The sequence below is a fragment of the Sturnira hondurensis genome, unplaced genomic scaffold, assembly GCF_014824575.4.
Source record: "Sturnira hondurensis isolate 20B ecotype Veracruz unplaced genomic scaffold, ASM1482457v3 Scaffold0021354, whole genome shotgun sequence".
NCBI classification, from domain to species: Eukaryota; Metazoa; Chordata; class Mammalia; order Chiroptera; family Phyllostomidae; genus Sturnira; species Sturnira hondurensis.
The window spans coordinates 32,938,424-32,955,619 of NW_028093985.1; the positions used below are offsets into that span (position 1 = coordinate 32,938,424).

The 17,196-nt window shown below is 37.8% G+C and overlaps 1 protein-coding gene across 4 annotated transcripts in view; it reads left to right on the forward strand.

Annotated features, from left to right (window-relative positions):
* The first annotated feature begins 644 nt into the window (after positions 1-644).
* The window catches only part of APC (APC regulator of Wnt signaling pathway), a 146,835-nt gene continuing 130,283 nt past the window's right edge, over positions 645-17,196 (forward strand). For all 4 annotated transcript variants that reach the window (XM_037032170.1, XM_037032175.1, XM_037032176.1 and 1 more), the window contains exon 1: positions 645-1,026. The gene's annotated coding sequence lies outside the window, so the exon portion shown is untranslated. The remainder of the gene's footprint in view (positions 1,027-17,196) is intronic.

The window sequence follows — 17,196 nt, forward strand, 5'->3', positions numbered from 1 at the left end:
TCACATTATTGTGTTGATTTATTTTAGCCTTTTATTGTCTATTCTTTCCGACTAGTTTTAAGTTTCATGAGCTTTTATTTCTTAGTGCTATAAACCTACAACCTAGACTAATATCTAATATATAACGAAATTCAATTATTATTTGTTCAATTAATGTTGAGTGAAATTAAGCTAGAAAGGTAATGCAAGGTAAAGAACTGATCAATCTTTGTTAGACAAACAGGCAGGACTTCGTGAAAAGGTATGTTTTAAATTAAAAGTGTGCGTGGGGGTGCACAACTACAACTGGAATTTAGGAATTATTCATTCATCTCAGTCTATTTTACTAGATTTGGAGGGCTGGAGCCAAGTTTTTATTAACCTTTCTAACATCAGTGCCTAGCAGTGGGGGCAGGCTTTGCAGAACAGCTGACTGTAGGGTGTGCAGAAGGGTCTATTGATTTTGCTGCAGCAAGGTTCAGGAAAGGAGACTGGGTCCGCGGACTCTGAGGACTAACTTCCCAAGTGGAAATCCTGCCAGCAACAAGAACGTGAACGAGGACTCCAAGAAGGGAGCGCTGCGGCCAATGCGGCTGCGCAATACAATCCCCTCTTCTCAGGGCGGCGGGACGCCCGCAGTCTCCCTACACGCAGACGCACTGTATTCTTCCCGCCCCCAACAAGATGGCGGAGGCTGAGTAGCAAAGGGGCGGAGTGTTGCCGCCGGAAACCCGCTGCCGCTGCTAGGGGGAGCTGCAGGCGACGGCCCGGGAACAGCGGCCGAGGTTGGTGCGATGCTGTTCCCGGGAAGCGTTGTTGGATGCCGGTGAGGACGGTGCACAAGGACTTGCCTTCCCAGGCCACTGGTGCCCCCTATGTACGCCTCCCTGGGCTCGGGTCCGGAGACCCCTTTGCCCGCCTCGGTACCACTCTCTACTCTGGGGTTCTGGGGCTCCGGCAGGCGGCGGAGGCAAAGGCTGTGTCCCGCAGGTGAGGAAGCGCCTGGGCTGCCTCCGTGCTTCTGGCCTCGGGGCGAACGTCTGGCAGGTGAGTAAGGCAGCAGGCTTTGTCTCCTCCCCCTGCTAATCTTCCCTCTTCCCTGCAGCTGCTCACTGCTCGGACCCTAGTGGTGCCCTGTCCGACCGTGCAGCTCTCTTGTCTCCGTGTCCCACCCCCGCCCCGCTCCGCCCCGCCCCGAGCCCCCTCTCAAGGCCTCCTGTTGGCCCCTAGCTTTGCAGGTCCTCCATTCTTACATAGTGGGTAGGGGGTCTTGATGCCTGTAGAGCTTAGCTCCTTTCTTGGCTCCTGAAGAATCTTCACCCCTACAAGCTGTCTCTCCTTCGCGTTAGGTGGGTGGGTCGCCTCTTGGTTAGTCGCCTCCTGGTTTAGTCGCCTCCCCCCATCTTTCTTGTTTCGATGCTCATTTTCCTTTAAAAGTTTTTGATTGGGAAGATTACCCGATAGCTTGATATATAGACTTACAAAGAAAAGGCTTATTATGTAGAAGTCAGTGAATTTTGTTCATCTTGATGAGGGAATTAACTCCCCAGGAGACCGGAGTGATTTGGGAGATTGACTCCGTGGCCCATCTAACTCTTGCAAAACCGAGGTATGGTGTCTGTGATGGGAAATGATTGTTCCTCTAAGTTAATCACTTTCTGACCATAATAAATCTTTGGTTTCTGAACTTTTGAGGTGGAGTGTAAATTTTCTAGATCTAGTGAGAGAATCGAAACATGTTCGTTTTCAAAAAAGAGGGCCTTATGAAAATGTAAGATAACAGGTAATGGCACAAGAATGGATAAGTGATTTATTCTTTTATTCAGTGTTAGCTTAAATTACTCACTGAAGAATTCCGTATTATACAAGCCCTTTGTTTTATTTAGAAAGGAGTAAAATGGAGAAGAGCTTTTTAAACTCAAAACTTCTCAAATTTCTTTGATTCTCTATTGTGGCTACTTCTGAACAATCCTCATAGTACTTTCTACATTCTGTAAAATTTAGGCTGTGCCAGTCTCAGTTCTCCCTCCTTTTTTACTGGGGCAAGGGGGAGCCTGAATTAATGGTATAAGAAACTGTCCCGAATAACGTGGTATGGTGCCAGAGTTTGTAAGTGGAAACTGCAGGATGGTAGTGGTAGCAGTGGAGGAGGTTGCCATGGCTGATTCTCCCATCTTTCTCTGCAGTTGGATAATGTGTCAAGAGCCCCCAAATTGTAAACGTGACATTACAATAAAAATGGTAGCCTCTCCTTTGAGATTGCAAATGGGTGGACTCTTTTTATTAATATGAAAATGAGCAATATAATTTTATTTAAGCTATGCTAGGTGCTCTCAAGTTATTAAAGTACACACTATCCTTGCCCTTTTGGAGCTCTATACCAAAAATCTTTAACATGTGAATTATAATTGGCCTGATTCATTTACTTTTCATTTAACTTCATGACACATAATATGTTTTCTCCTTTGCTGTGGACTGTATGATGTCTTTAATGAATTTCTCAAGTTTAGAGTAGAATTTTTCAGTTTAAAAGGAGGGGAGATATTTCTGTGTTTGATTGTATGGACCAGTTCATTCATTTGTTTGTTGCTAGCCTTTACTTTTTTACAATCAGGGACTGCATGTTTCTAGAGCTGATTGTTTCTCGATTCTGTGCTTTTGGCTGAAGAGAGAGTAGGACTGCTGAGCCCCAATCAGTGGCTTGCTGCCTCTGGCAAAATAATTTGAAGCATTGTGTGAAAAGACAGTTGTAACCATAAACACTCCTTAAAATCTATCACTAGCCACTCTTATGGAACCTCTGCTCACTCACTCACTGTCTCTGTCTGTCTCTCTCATGTTCTCTCATTTTGAACCCCCCTTTGTCTCTCTGCTCATCCAACCCATTCTTCTACTGCTGATTTTGTTTGCTTCCCTATCTAACCAGGATCCCATGATCATCACCTTTACAAAGTTCTTACTGATGCCCTAGAATGATTTACTTTCTGTAGATTTACCTTTCTAGCCTCTAGTTCTGAATAAGGCTCATCACTAGCTTTGTCAGTTTGACCCCCGAAATCCTGGACAATGCAGTGACAGTTATGTAAGGATATTAGTTTTCATACCAGTTTGTGCTCTGCTCTCCGCTGGACCTTCGGTGTTGATTGTGTTCCTTTTCCTCTCATTTCCTAAATAAAGGTTTCTATAGGAAGTAACTTGATCTCGTCCTTTACTGAGAGATATCTCAACCGTCTGAGATGTACTCCTTCCACTTCCCGTTGTTCCATCTCAGTGTCGTTTCCTTGTTTACCCATATCTCAGAGGAGGAATGCCCTTCCTTTTTTTCAAGAGCAACCCCCTCCAGAGGTATTCATGATCATCCATCTCCATCTTTCTTTCTCTAGAACAGTCTGTTATCACTTCTTCAATGTCTCCCTCTCTGGCCTACATACATACTTGTATGTTTTCCAGGGCTGCCAAATGCAGTGCTGTGTGCTGCACAACTCAAGGAAGCCAGTCTGAATCTTGAGCCTGCTGTGTCGTTGTATTTTCTTTCTTTAAAGACTCATACTTTTATTCCACTACCCTGCTATAGTAGAAAGAACATTGACTTTTGAGTCAGATACCTCTGGGTTTGAAGTCTTAAAACCGCTTAGTGGCTCTGTGGCTGAGCAAGTTACTGCTCAAACTCTATTCTTTACCTATAAAGTACAATAGAATGTTACACTTCACAGAGTTGTAATTAAAGGAGTTTAACACATGTTAAATGTCCATCCAAGTGTTGGTACTTTATGGAGTTTTTAAAATGTAAATTAGCTTTTCCTTTTTACCCTGACTTCCTTTACTATTTCAGCACTGAAATTGCTATTTAAAAGTTACCAAGTCTAATGGCCCTTGCTCGGTCATCCTTCCTTTCCCTAGACTGTTTGTGAAGTATACTCTGTGGAAATAAAGTGATCTGATATCTTGGTTCTTCCACATTGTACTTCCTAACTAGGAAGTGTCCTACTTCTTTGAAAGTTTCTTTATATTTCCTGCACTGTTTTGACTTTATTCTTCCCCCTAAAATAGCTCTTCCCTGTCCTACATCAGTTACAGATGCAAACTGGATTTAAAAACAAAAGAAATGTATTGGCTTATGTAATGGACAAAAGCATAGATAGAATTGGCTTTCCGTTTTCTGCTCATCTCTCAACTTTGTCCACCTGTTTGGGCTTCGTGCTCAGACTGGCTTCTCTCTGTGTAAAAGGATGGTTATCAGTGATGTTCATATCATAGCCTTCTTTCTTTACTTCCAAAGAAAGAGAGAAGACTCCTCTTCCACACTTTTCCCAAAAGTCTTAAAACTCTTTTCCGATTGAATAAATGAGGAAGATCATGCTACCGTGTCTATCACAATATCTTTGTCGAGAGAGAGGAAATGATTCTAATTGGCCTAGCCAGTGGATGGATTCCATCTAAAATGAGGGGGAAGTGGGATGGATCCTTGGGGAGGTAACTAGTGTCCTCAAGGATCTCTCTGTGCTTCTCACTGTGTTCTCTTGACGATTGTATCTCTTTTTTATTATATAAATCATCATTTTGTGTGATTTTTGTGATTCTTAGTTCTGTAACTCTACCTTCCACTTCCTCGGCTTGCTGTGTTTATCTTACATGTGCTACTGTAAGGAAAAGCCATTCCAAACTGAATCAATTTGATTTTCATCCACCTACCCTCAGTGTGTTTACACGTGTTTGTGTGTACATATTTCTCCTCCTCCTAATTTCTCTTTTCTAACCACCTTTCTTTCAGCCACTCCATCTTGAAACCTTGCAGTCATCTTGGTTCTTATCCCACTTTCAATCGGTTTTCAGATCTTGCATACATCTTGTATTAGGTCAGCCCCAGGTTATTAACACCTAGCTAACAGAGATAGAAACAGTATCTCACGTAAAAAGAAGTCCAGGGTTGGAGGATTCCATGGTTAGTTGAGCTGTGCAATGTTACCGAGGATCCAGGTCCTTTCCTTCTTTTTCCTTGGTGTGCTGACCTTTGTGCTCAGGCTCTCATGTTTGCAGATTACTCTTTCTGCTCCTGTTCCCGCACAGCCACCAAAAAAGGGAGAAACTTTGCCCTCCCATCTCTTGATGAGGCAAGTAAACCTTTTATAGAAGATGTGTATATTAGATGTTTATCCTGGCACACCCATACCCTAGTTGCAAGGGGGCAGGAAAATCTATTACCTGGCATTTCAGTCTAGGAAGAAGTTAGGCAAATGGCTGAAGGAAAGATAACCAACAATGTCAGTTACATTCCTTCACAGTATTGTATGGAGGAGTAAGTTTAAGTAAATAAGAACTTTCAGATAGTAGTGGCAAACTTAAAGCACTGCTTACCCCAAGAGTTGATATAAGGTATACCTGTAAATGTTAAAATTGGATTCGTATGGAAAATTAAGGTAATTTGAGTGATATATCCCAGTTCTTTTAAGGTTGCTGTTAACTACATTCGAATATACCGGTTAGAGCCACTGTGAGAATTGGGCACATATAACAGCTAATAATAGGAATTAGATTTGCAGTTCCCCTTGTGGGGTGGGAGGCATTTGGAAATACATGGATGCAGTGATTGTGCAGTCCTGCCAACACTGGGTAGAGGCCAGATACACTAAGTATCTTGTGATGTTTGCCCATAAAACAAGAATTGTCCCTTGAAAAATGCCATTAGTGCCCCTATACACTGAAATAGGCAAATGTTTCACTTTTTGAAAGAAGTCATTGAAATTCATCTGCATTTTTACATTGAAAATGACAAAAAACAGATTCAAAACTGCTTAAACAATAAAGGGAATGATTCGATCTTGTAGTTAAATTTCTGCTAAGCCTTGCTTTCATCCCGGGGCTCACATGAAATCATCAAGGACTTGGCTCAGTTTTTCTGTGATTTGTTCTTCCCTGTCATTCCCATTGTTTTGGTTTTATTCTCAGGCTAGCTTATCTCATGGTAGCAAATTACTGTAGCACTTTAATACCCTTAGACTTAATACCCTCATTTTTACATACAAAGCAAAATGAAGAAAATCTTTTGTATTTGATTTTGCAAGTATTTGTTAAATGCATCATTGCTAAAACCTTCCCTAAAACACCTATTCCTAAAAAATTGATTACTTACTTTGTCATGCTCCTGTTTTATAATCTTACAAAACTTTTATTATGTCATGCTCTATAAATATTATTTTCGTATGTTTCACCCATTACCTTGTCTTGAGTATCTTTGTATTCTAAATGTCTAAACTACTCTTGGGTTTAATGGTACACAGGAACTGTTTATGGAAATAATTAGTGAATAACCCAGGAAGGAAGGATGTGGCAAGGAGTGAAGCAAACACAGAAGGCCCATTCCTTCAGTAGTTGTTATTGAACCCCGAGTTATGTACATTTTACTTTATCTACCATTAACGCACGTATGTGATGCTCTTATGATTAATAGAGTATGAATTCATTTGAAAGCCTTCCTAAATATGGGTGATGTTGTTGGCATTATTTTCTCAGCAAAACTAAAAGTAATTACCATTATTCATTCATTGAGAAATATTTTTGAGGACTTTGCTGTGTGCATATAATGTGGCAACAGTGGTGAATAAAACAGAGTCTGTGCTCTGTTTGAGCTGGAGTATTCATGAGGGACACAGTCAATAAACATTATGCGTGTATTCAAGCACACATACACAGTCAGGTAGTAGGCTGTGAAGCAAAATAAAATATGTTCAGAGGGTAGAGCAAGGGGATGCTACTTTAGATAGGTTGGTGAGGGAAGGGCCCTTTGAGTTGAGAGATACGAGTGAAGTGATAGAATGAGTTGAACTGTGTGGGGGAAGGTGTTCGGGTAGAGGGAGCAACAACTTCTAAGATGGAAGTGCGCTTGGCACGGTGGGAGAACAATGGGGAGGCCAGTGTGAGTAGAGTGAGTACAGGGGAGGGTGGTAGGAGAGGTGATAGGACAGGTGAGCTTAAGCCAGACCACACAGGGCATTGAAAGTCATATTTAAAGCCTTGATTTTATCCTGAGTAAGATGGAAACCTTGAAGGGTTTTAAGCTTAGACTTGTTTAATATGATTTGCTTTTTTGGAGAGGATTAGTCTGACTATATGTAGAAAATTGGTTGTATGAGGCAAGAGTGGAAGCAGGAAAACCAGTTAGGACTACCTTACAGTAATCTAGGTTGGAAATATGGTGCTTGGACAAGGCGGTGGTGGTAGAGGAGCAGAGAGGTGGTCAGATTTGTGATATATTTAGAAAGTAGAGTAATGAGAATTTATTGATGGGTTAGATATGTTATATGAGGGAAAGAGAAGTAAAAGATGACTCCAAATTTCTTGACATGAGCAATGAGTGAAAGGTGGTATCATATACTGAGATAGGGGCTATGGGATGGGGTAAAAGGTTGGTGGGAAGCAGATTTGTAGCTTTAAACCAGGAGTCTTGTTTTGGGTATATGTTTGAGGTATCTATCAGATATTAAGTGGAGGTACTGAATAGGCATACACATATATTAGAAGTTTAGGGGAGAGGTGGAACTAGAGGTACACACTTGGACGTTACCAGTGCAGCAATGGTGTGTAGGACCATGGACCAGATGAGACCACCTGGGAAGTGAATGGCAGATTATGAAATTTTTTGTAATTAAAAATGATTTCTTGGACTTCCAGCCAAGGCGGAGGCACAGGAAGATACACTTTGCCTCCTTGCACAACCAAAAGAAGGACAAACACAAATTTAAAAACAGAAAATAACCACAATTGCCAGGAAATCAAACTGTATGGAAGTCCAACAACCAAGGAGTTAAAGAAGAAACATTCACTCAGATCAGTAGGAGGGGTGGAAACGGGCAGCAGGGACAGAGAGGATATGGGGCAAGGAGGTGTCTGGAGGACCAGGTGGTCAAGACAGCCACTAATGGATCAGGTAACTCATATTTGTATGTGGATAAACCAGGAGGAACAACTGGGGAATAAGACAGACTGTGCAACCCAGGGTTTCAGCACAGGAAAAGAAAGCTTCAGAACCTCTGGTTGTAAAAACTTGTGAGGGTTGAGGCAGTGGGAGATACTCCCATCTTCACAAGAGAGTTCATTGGAGAGACCCAAAGGGTCCTAGAATGTATACAAACCCACCCACCCAGAAATCAGCACCAGAAGGGCCCAATTTGCTTGTGGGTATCAGGGGACGTGACTGAAAGCTGGTGAGCAAGTGCCATTGTTTCCTCTCTGACTCTGGCCCCAAATACAGTGCCACAATGCAGTCTGTGTAGCCCCACCCTGATGAATACCTAAGGCTCTGCCCCTTACAACATAACAGATGCACCAAGACAAATATGGCCTAGATGAAAGAATAGATCAAAACTGTAGAAAAAGACATAAGTGGTGAGTGAGATAGCCAACCTATGTGATACAGAGTTCAAAACACTGGTAATCAGGATGCTCATAGACATGGTTGAGTATGGTTGCAAAATAGAGGAAAAAGCAAAGGCTATGCAGAGTGAAATAATGAAAAATATGCAAGGAACCAACAGTAAAGGGAAAGAAACTGAGACTCAGATCAACAATGTGGAGCAGAAGGAAGCAATAAACATTCAACCAGAACAGAATGAAGAAATGAGAATTCAAAAAAAATAAGGAAAGGGTTAGGAACCTCTGAGTCATAGGGGTGCCAGAAGAAGAGGAAGAGCAAGAAAGTGAAAACTTATTTGAAAAATTAATGAAGGAGAACTTCTCCAATCTGGCAAAGAAAATAGACTTCCAGGAAGTCCAGGAAGCCCAGAGTGTCCCCCAAAAGCTGGACACCAAGGTAGTACACACCAAAATGCATCATAAGTACATTACCCAAGATTAAAGATAAGGAGAGAATCCTAAAAGCAGCAAGAGAAAAGGAGACAGTTACCTACAAAGGAGTTCCCATGAGACTGTCAGCTGATTTCTCAAAAGAGACCTTGCAGGCAAGAAGGGGCTGGAAAGAAGTATTCCAGGTCATTAAAGGCAAGGACCTACACCTAAGATTTCTATCCAGCAAAGCTTTCATTTAGGTTGGAAGGGCAGATAAAGTGCTTCCCAGACAAGGTAAAACTAAAGGAGTTCATCATCAAGCCCTTATTATATGAAATGTTAAAAGGACTTATCTAAGAAAAAGATCAAAACTATGAACAGTAAAATGACAACAAACTCACAACTATCAGCAACTGATAGTTGTTGATAGAGCCTAAAACAAAAACTAAGCAAACAGCTAGAACAGGAATAGAATCACAGAAATGGAGATCACATGGATGGTTTTCTGTGGGGAGGGAGAGAGGGAGAATGGGGGAAAATGTACAGGGAATAAGAAACATAAATAGCAGGTACAAAATAGAGGGAGGTTAATAGTAGTTTAGGAAATGGAAAAGCTAAAGAACTTATATGTACAACCCATGGACATGAACTAAGGGGGGAGGTGCTGGTAGGATGAGGGCTACAGGGCAGAGGGGAATAAAGGGGAGAAAAAAATGGGACAACTGTAAAAGCATAATCAGTATAATATACTTAAAAAATAAAAGTAAAAATGGTTTCTTATATCAACGATTGCTAGCCACTGTTTTGGATGTTAATAGTTATTCATTCAGAGTACAAGGAGCATAGTGGGTATTTCTTTGAAAAAGAGGTGGGACTTCAAAGGATAGAAAAAGCTTTTCCTTTTCTCATGCCAAACATACTATCTTTCATATTGTGAGTGTTCTATAGGTGCCGGTGAAGGAACAAAAAAGCACTTTGGCTGGGGAAACAGCTGGAGCATAGTTATGACAAAGCTGATAGTGTTTAAAAGAAAGTCAGAGAAATAGAGAATATAGTGTGCTGACAAATAGTGGAAAGTAGGATTGGGTGAGTCCGTTCAAGGCTTTGAATGCTAAAATGACAGTTATATTTAACCCTATTACCTAATGATTCTCAACTGTCTTTCTGTTGTTAGCATAGTGCCTCTAGTTCCTGGTGCCTCATAAATGGGAACTTACTTAGTAAATGTTGAATAAGTGAATATGGAATTTCCAAATGTAAGATTTTTCTCTATTCTCTCCCTCTTCATAAAGTATACTGGAATGCAAACTAGGTTAAGTGATATAGGGATGACCTATAGTTGCTTCAGTTTATTATTATTTCTAATGATAAGCATTGAAAACATTTATACTTTATAATTGATGTCAAGTTACTTGAGACATACCTCACAACTGGTCAGACAATACTAGGGTATTGGCAACACTAAGGTTCCAAAATGGCTGCTCAAAAAGTGAGGAGCCATAACAATCTTTTATGCAGAGACTAACAGTCATTTTGTTTTTATCGGAATGAATACTTGAGGCTTGTTTATATATTTTCTTTTTTTGCTGTCAAGGAGCAAATGGGTTTAAAATTATGGAAATATTAGCAAGAAAACTGGAGATTATATGTTTTTTAGTTTAAAAGTTATATCATTTTTAATACTAAATATAATTAGAAATTATCTATTTTAAATAATTAGCATATTTTATATTTTTATAATTTAAATGCCAGGAAATAATTTATCTGAATTATATCATATTGAAATAAAAATTGAAATTTTAAAGTTACTGTTTGAAGTAATTTTTTTTATATTTAGGATACATTAGGCTTATAATTTATTTTTTTCAGTTCTTGTAATATGCCCTTTGATTAAAGTTTTGTATAGTCACTAAAGAAAGTCAGGAAATGCAATAAAAAGTACAGATCACGTCTATAAGCTCATCGTATAAAGAAAAGCAGTACCTTTTTTATCTTTTTGCACCCCTCACTCCCTCCCACTTTCATTTTCTTTTTTAGTCTGTACCTAGGCCCTTTATACCGCTCCCTTTTGCCATAGTATAAATGAGTGTGTGTATGTATACACACATATGTGTGTATATAACGTTTTTAACATCAAGGTTATCTACGTTTCTTAGAATATTTGCAAGTCTTATTTTTATGGACTGTATGATAATCCCATTGAAGGAGTTATTTTTCTTAACAATTCCCTGTAGTTGGTTAATTGTTTTCCTTTTTTGTTTTTGTTTTCCATTTTTTTAATCATGTGTGCAATGAACATCTTAGCACACTGTTTCCCCCTCTTTGTTTTGACCTTTTCCTTAGGATAGGTCATCGATAATAGAATTGCTGGATTATAGGATACATAGTTATAGGATTATTTTCAAGTTTCATAATGCATGTTGCCAGATTGTACAATGTTTTATAGGCCCAATATGTGTTCATTGGTTTGAAATCAATCATATGGGATTGATTTCCCATTGATTTGTTGCTGACCACACAGAGATGTTTGTGTCTCTTTTATTCCCAGGTTGGTTTGCTGAAGGGATTGTTTGATTTTTGTTTTGTTTTTGTTAAAACAAAACACTTCTTTATCATATTAAAGAAGTCCCCTCTATACCTCTCTACCAAGAATTTTGTTTTTTGTTCTGTTTGAACAATGCTTTTGTGGGGGACAACTTTTCATTATCATATAAACTTTCTCCTTTAGTGTTAATGTATTGAATTATATTTCACTTTAAATGTTAAATGTAACCTGATTCTTGAGATAACCCTAATTTGGTTTTACTGTATTATGCTTTTTATATATTGCTGGGTTCAGCATGTTAATATCTTGTGATTTTGCATCAGTGTTCATGAGTGAGATGGCCTATAATACTGTTCTTATCAGAATTTGAAATTAACATGCTAGCATTATAAAATGAGCTAATCCTTATTTTCTATTCTGGAAGACGTTATTTATGACTGAAATTGTTTCTTTCTTAAATGTTTGTTAGAATCTGGCAGAGAAACCGTGTGGTTTGGGGGTTTTATTTTTTTGTTGTTGTTTTTTATTATTATTTTGAGTTCTCATTTTTAAGCCTGATCAGGTTTTCTCTCTCATGATTATTTTGGTAAGTCATCATCTAAATTTTTGAATTTACTGACATAAAGTTGTTCATATTAAATAGTCTGTTATCCTTTTGAGGTCTGCAGGAAAAAAATTCCCTTCTTGTGTCTGATATTAGCTAAATGTTCCTTCTCCTTTTCTTTTATCAGTCTCACCAGAGATTTATTGTAGTAGTCTTTCACAAGAACCAAATTTTGAATCTTGGTTCTTTTTATTGTATGCTTGTTTTCTATTGCATTGATTTCTGCTCTTTATTTATTTTACTTTTGGGGGGCTTTACTATTTGTTCTTTTGCTAACTTCTTATAGTTTACTATACTACTTTTCAGCATTTCTTTAATAAATATGTGCACTGAATGCTAAGCATTTCCCTGTAAGCACTGTTTTAGCTAGGAATAGTACTCAAGCTTTGTTTTTTAATTAACTTTAAAATGCTTTCTAATTTTCATTGGTTTCTACTTTAACTTTTTTTATTAGTTGGAAGTATTGTACGTCTTAACTTTTAAACACATGGACATTTTTTAAAATTATATTTTGTTATTTGTGCTATTACAGTTATCCCAGTTTTTCCCCTTTTGTCCCCCTCCTCCCCAGCGCAGGCTACATAGAGATTTTCTAGTTATTTTTACATTTATTTTTGATTTTAATATTACAGTGTAATCAGAGAACACACTCTGCATTTCAAAAGTCTGTGATTTCAGACCTTTAAATCTGGAGATCTGTGTTGCGGCTCAGTGTAGTGCCTTTTTTTCCTCTGCACTTGAGTGCAGTGTTCTTTATATTTTCAGTAGGTAATGTTTGTTAGTCTTGTATTTCAGGTCATTAGTATCATGAGTTATCTTTTATTTGCTTGTATCAATCAGCTACAGAAAAAGGTGTGTTAAAATCTCCCATCATGATTGTGGATTTGTTTCCCCTTGTAGTTCTCTCAACTTATACTTTAGGTATTTGAGATATGTTAGTAGATTATTAGAAAAGTGTAGTACTTATATATATTTTTAGTGACTTATCAGTATGCAGTGTTCCTCTTTTATTCTGATAGTGATTTTTGTATTAAGGTCTGTATTAAGGTCTTTTGTATTAAGATTTTTGTATTTTTGTATTAAGGTCTGGTTTGTCTGGGATTAATATACAGCAGCTTTCTTTTATTATTGTTTGAATGGCGTTATTTTTCCCATTCTTTTACATACAACCTTTCTGTATTCTTGTGTTTTAGTTGTGTCTCTTGTGTGACATGGTTGTATTTAAATCTCCCATCTTACTATGTATTTTGTCTGCCCTGATAACTGTTCCCTTTCCTTTCTTGCCATTTAGATTAAGTGGCTGTTTTATCATTCAGACTTTTCCCTGTTGTTATTTGGAAATTATCACCACTTTTTCTCTTTTATTAGTTATTCTAGAAATTACAATATGAATCTTAATAAAGTCTAATGTTAATTGATACCTTTATTGTCTTCCCAGATGAGGCACTTTAATTTTATTTCTTTTTACTCACAGCCCTACTTACATAGGATTTTTGTTGTTGTGCATTTTACTTCATTTTTATTTATTTTCCTTCTCCTTCATTGCTATTGTTGCTACTGTTTTATACTGACCATATTTAATTTAATACACATATTTACCATGTTCTTAGGTTCCCTATGATTTTCCACCTAGGATCATTTTCTTTGATCTTGAAGAATCTGAAACACACTCTTTAGAACTAACTTCTTTATTCTGTTTGCTTGAAAACATCCTTACCTCACTCTTGAATGATATTTTTGCTAGGTACAGAATCCTAATGAACAGACTGAACTAACAAGCAAAATAGAGACACACTCATAGACAGGGAGCAGGATGACAGCTAATGGAGGGGATGGGGCTGGACGGACTGAGCAAAAAGGAAAAAGGACTCATGGACATGGAATAATGTGATTTCAGGGAGTGAGGGTATAAGGAGACTAAATGGTAATGGAAAAAAATACAGTAAACATTTTTTAAAAATCATGAGATGATCTGAAAACAGTAAAGGATTCTAGGCTAGCAGTTACTTTACTTCATTCAGCACATTCTGTGTTGGTGTTTACTTTATTTCAACACATTGCATTGCTGTTGAGACATCAGATCTTTGTGTCTCTTTTTCCTTTTAAAATTATCTGTCATTTTCCTTTGGCCACTATTAAGATTTTTATCTTTTTCTAATTTTCTGTTGTTTTACTATGCTGTGGTTAGGCATTGGATTCTTTCGGCTTCATGAATTTGTAGAATGGTGTCTTTTGTAAGTCCTGGAAATTTCTTAGCCATTATTTTTTCAAATATTTCTTTTACTCCATGTTCCTTCTGTTCTTTGGGGTCACCACTTTTGTAAGTTAGTCCATTCTATTCTGTTTTTTACTCTCTTTTTTGTTCTTTTCCTTCTTTTTGCCCCTCTAGTTTTCATTCTTGGATGGTTTGGTCTGACCAATCATTAGAGTTCAGAGTTTTTTCACCTAGGTCTAATCCATTGTTAATTCATTCAGTAAATTCGTAGGTTATTTTATCTTTCTTTTCTAAAAGATTTAATTAATTTATTTTTAGAAAGAGGGGAAGGGAAGGAGAAAGAGTTAGAGAAACATCAATGTGTGGTTGCCTCTCATGTAGCCCCCACTGAGGACCTGGCCTGCAACCTAGGCATGTGCCCTGACTGAGAATTGAACCAGCGACCCTTTGGTTTGCAGCCTGTGCTCAATCCACTGAGTTACACCAACCAGGGCTTATCTTTCAGTACTAGATTTTTATTTGGTACTTTTTCATATCTACCATGTCACTTTTCATAGTTTTCAGTTCCAAGCAAAAATAGTTATGCTATCTTTTATCCCTTTGAGTGTAGTAAGCATACTTATTTCTAAGCCTATGTGTGATTATTTCAATATTGTCTAGTCTCTCTTAGTCTAATTCTGTATTCTGTTGTAAAAATAATTTGATATATAAGATGAAGTATTCTTTCTCTTACAGAAGATTTTCATTTGCTATTGCCTGGGAGTGTGAGACCATCTTAATCCAATTTCAAGTTGTACTTTTCTGGACTCTGTCTGGTTCCTTCCTACTCTTCTTAGGGTGCCTCACTTTAGCGTCCCAGCCCAAAGCCAAGTGTGTTTTTACTGCAGTCCTTACCCTTGAAAGGTCTCAAACTCCATCTTTTGTCTCCCAGTCCTGTAAGGTGGGCAACAAATCATAAAGGTCAGATTCTTAAATATTACTTCTTCGTTGGCAAAACCCACAAAAGGCAAAAGCTGAGTTCACCTTTCTAGGTTTTTACTTTTGGTGGATTTGAGCCGGTAATTTATTTCTTACTATGTTGGTAGTTATTTGATGTTTTAAGAAGATTATTTTAATATTTCATCCAGCTTTTAAATTGATTTCAGAACAATGTTTGGTCTGGATTGCCTAGACTGCTATTTCTACAAGCGACAGTCCAAATATTTCTTTGACTAGCTTGTTCAGGGAGGACTTTAACATTTCTACCTTAGTCATTCCTTTGTATGAAGGCCTCTTTCATAGTGAAAGGAGATTCCTGGGAAATGTAAACATTAAGCTCTGTTCCCTTTTAATACTTCAGCATGTGTTATCACATAAGTTCCTATACTTTGCAGAGTCCCAAGGGAAAGGGGCAGGAGATGTTTTATTTGACTCGAGTAGTCAGAAATACATGTAGTATGCAGGTAGTACATGGGGGTGGAAATTATTCTTTAAGTGAACAAAGAGAATATGGTGTGAACGTTTTTGAAGTGGAAATGTGGGCAGAGTGAGGGAAAATGCACTGAGCTGAGGAGGAACTGCTAACAATTTGGTCTCTAGTATTTTTGAGCGGAAGTGGGTGCATTTCTAATAATTAATGTGACAGCTCTTTAGATGCCATGTGGATGTTGTGTTTTTAAATATATTTTATTTTTAGTGTTATTTGGCATATCTCAGAGACAGAATATGATTTTTTAGTGTTTTGCCCACATCTATATAAAATAATATATGTATAATTTGCATTTGATTCTGAGATTAAATCTATTAAATAGGAGGACAAAGACACAGGTTAGAAATCCTTCTAGCAAACTAAACTGTAGCAATCTTTAGATAAATTGACATTCTTTAGTGGGTAGGGGGGGTTGAAAACTTAGCATAACATACCATTACATTTTTGTTCTAAAGACATTTGACTTGAGTTAATCACAGCTGTTAGCATGAAATACCATCCATCACTGTGTGACTACATCGATGCATCAAACGAAATGCAAAAGCAGTTTTCTCTTAAGGAAACCTAGAATTCTTATATTTGTTTACTTGGTTCTTTTTTCTCTCAACTAAAAGAAAATCCTAAGTTGAAGATTCTTGTTAATTATAGTTCTTTTACTTTCCTGTTGTGTTAGAGTTGAACAGCTCTTCATTTAGGTTTGCTAACTTCCCTTTAGAAAACTAAAAGATGAAATGAGTTGACAGAGAAGTTTAGAACTGGGAGAGACTCTACATATCACTAGGTCTCTCATGTGCTCTCCATTCCCACCCATCTCCCGTGTTAAACATGTGAAAACAGAGGCCCAAGGAAGATGAGTAACTCAAGTAGCCTAAAATTAAGCTGAATTAAGATCCAGTTCTCTCCCTCTTCATAGTTTCTTAAAGTTCCTTCCAGCTATATGATACCGTTATCTATACCAGGGCAAAACTAACATGATGATATATCAGTAACTATTAATGTCTGATAAATGTTAATGTGTCTTGATTATCCCGATAGTCATTAGAAATGCAATTAATTTTAACTTCCCAAATTCAATTTGTAAGTCTAGTGTTTAACTTCTTAAGGTTTGCTGTCTATGACTAAATTTAGATGTCAGTCTGTCTCGGAATTCAGTTTCAGCATTTGTTCCTGAGTTGCGTACTCATGTTTGTTTTCTGAAGATTTTTACTTCAATAATATCCCCCATAAAGTAGCTCTTAGGTTACACCAAGTACTTCTTCAGACAGTGGTTCAATGATACTGTTCTGCTTCTAACTTTTAGTGTATTTATTCATGTACTTACTAACTCTTGTTTCCAGAATCTTGCAGTGCTGTAACACACATTTTCCCTGTTATGTTCTTCTAAGTTTATTAGAGCTTGACTTTAGCACCTCCGTTTAATTAGGCCTTTGGCATTCTAAGCTTCTCATTCTAGTCTTTCTTTCATTTTCATTTCTTCTGTTTCTTTGTCTTTGTCATAGTTTCATTTCAGAGACTGATATTTTAAAAACTTTTCTCTTATGGTGTCTTAGTACCAACACAGTTTTTTCCTCTGCCTTCTCTAACAAATATTAGTTTACATATTA